Source organism: Schistocerca gregaria, chromosome X (assembly GCF_023897955.1).
Source record: "Schistocerca gregaria isolate iqSchGreg1 chromosome X, iqSchGreg1.2, whole genome shotgun sequence".
Classification (NCBI taxonomy): Eukaryota; Metazoa; Arthropoda; class Insecta; order Orthoptera; family Acrididae; genus Schistocerca; species Schistocerca gregaria.
Window position 1 is genome coordinate 386,002,226 of NC_064931.1, and position 2,120 is coordinate 386,004,345.

The 2,120-nt window shown below is 51.2% G+C and overlaps 1 non-coding gene across 1 annotated transcript; it reads left to right on the forward strand.

The window, feature by feature from the left end:
- Positions 1-992: 992 nt before the first annotated feature.
- On the forward strand, positions 993-1,067 carry Trnat-cgu (transfer RNA threonine (anticodon CGU)). Its single transcript has one exon. It is a non-coding gene; the product is annotated as a tRNA-Thr (tRNA).
- The last annotated feature ends 1,053 nt before the right edge of the window (positions 1,068-2,120 follow it).

Below are 2,120 nucleotides of genomic sequence, written 5' to 3' on the forward strand. Positions count from 1 at the left end.
TCTGCAAAGCTCGCAGAAGAGCTTCTGTAAAGTTTGGAAGGTAGGAGACGGATACTGGCAGAAGTACAGCTGTGAGTACCGGACGTGAGTCGTGCTTCGGTAGCTCAGTTGGTAGAGCACTTGCCCGCGAAAGGCAAAGGTCCCGAGTTCGAGTCTCGGTCGGGCACACAGTTTTAATCTGCCAGGAAGTTTCATATCAGCGCACACTCCGCTGCAGAGTGAAAATCTCATTCTGGAAACATCCCCCAGGCTGTGGCTAAGCCATGTCTCCGCAATAGCCTTTCTTTCAGGAGTGCTAGTTCTGCAAGGTTCGCAGAAGAGCTTCTGTAAAGTTTGGAAGGTAGGAGACGGATACTGGCAGAAGTAAAGCTGAGAGTACCGGACGTGAGTCGTGCTTCGGTAGCTCAGTTGGTAGAGCACTTGCCCGCGAAAAGCAAAGGTCCCGAGTTCGAGTCTCGGTCGGGCACACAGTTTTGATCTGCCAGGAAGTTTCATATCAGCGCACACTCCGCTGCAGAGTGAAAATCTCATTCTGGAAACATCCCCCAGGCTGTGGCTAAGCCATGTCTCCGCAATATCCTTTCTTTCAGGAGTGCTAGTTCTGCAAGGTTCGCAGAAGAGCTTCTGTAAAGTTTGGAAGGTAGGAGACGGATACTGGCAGAAGTAAAGCTGTGAGTACCGGACGTGAGTCGTGCTTCGGTAGCTCAGTTGGTAGAGCACTTGCCCGCGAAAGGCAAAGGTCCCGAGTTCGAGTCTCGGTCGGGCACACAGTTTTAATCTGCCAGGAAGTTTCATATCAGCGCACACTCTGCTGCAGAGTGAAAATCTCATTCTGGAAACATCCCCCAGGCTGTGGCTAAGCCATGTCTCCGCAATATCCTTTCTTTCAGGCGTGCTAGTTCTGCAAGGTTCGCAGAAGAGCTTCTGTAAAGTTTGGAAGGTAGGAGACGGATACTGGCAGAAGTAAAGCTGTGAGTACCGGACGTGAGTCGTGCTTCGGTAGCTCAGTTGGTAGAGCACTTGCCCGCGTAAGGCAAAGGTCCCGAGTTCGAGTCTCGGTCGGGCACACAGTTTTAATCTGCCAGGAAGTTTCATATCAGCGCACACTCCGCTGCAGAGTGAAAATCTCATTCTGGAAACATCCCCCAGGCTGTGGCTAAGCCATGTCTCCGCAATATACTTTCTTTCAGGAGTGCTAGTTCTGCAAGGTTCGCAGAAGAGCTTATGTAAAGTTTGGAAGGTAGGAGACGGATACTGGCAGAAGTAAAGCTGTGAGTACCGGACGTGAGTCGTGCTTCGGTAGCTCAGTTGGTAGAGCACTTGCCCGCGAAAGGCAAAGGTCCCGAGTTCGAGTCTCGGTCGGGCACACAGTTTTAATCTGCCAGGAAGTATTCCCTCTCAGTAGTGCCATGCGACTGTACAGAGCTTGGTCGTCTTGCTGCCCAACATTCTGTTGATCACCATAGGCAGCAACCATGTACAGTGGCCACATTACTGAAAAGTCTTCCCTCTCAGTAGTGCCATGCGACAGCACAGAGCCTGGTCGTCTTTCGACCCTGCAATCTCTTGATAACCATAGGCAGCAGCCATGTAGTGTGGCCACATTACTGAAATGTATTCCCTCTCAGTAGTGACATGCGACTGCACAGAGCCTGGTCGTCTTGCGACCCTATATTCTTTGATCGCCATAGGCAGCAACCATGTACTTTGGCCACGTTACTGACAAGTATTCCCTCTCAGTAGTGCCATGCGAATGCACAGAGCCTGGTCGTCTTGCGACCCTACATTCTCTTGATGACCATAGGCAGCCACCATGTACAGTGGCCACATTACTGACAAGTATTCCCTTTCAGTAGTGCCATGCGACGGCACAGAACTTGGTTGTCTTGCGACCCTACATTCTCTTGATCACCATAGGCAGCAACCATATACAGTGGCCACATTACTGACAAGTATTCCCTCGCAGTAGTGCCATGCGACTGCACAGAGCCTGGTGGTCTTGCGACACTACATTCTCTCGATCACCAGGGGCAGCAACGATGTACATTGGCCACATTACTGACAAGTATTCCTTCGCAGTAGTGACATGCGACTGCACAGAGCCTGGTCGTCTTGTGACA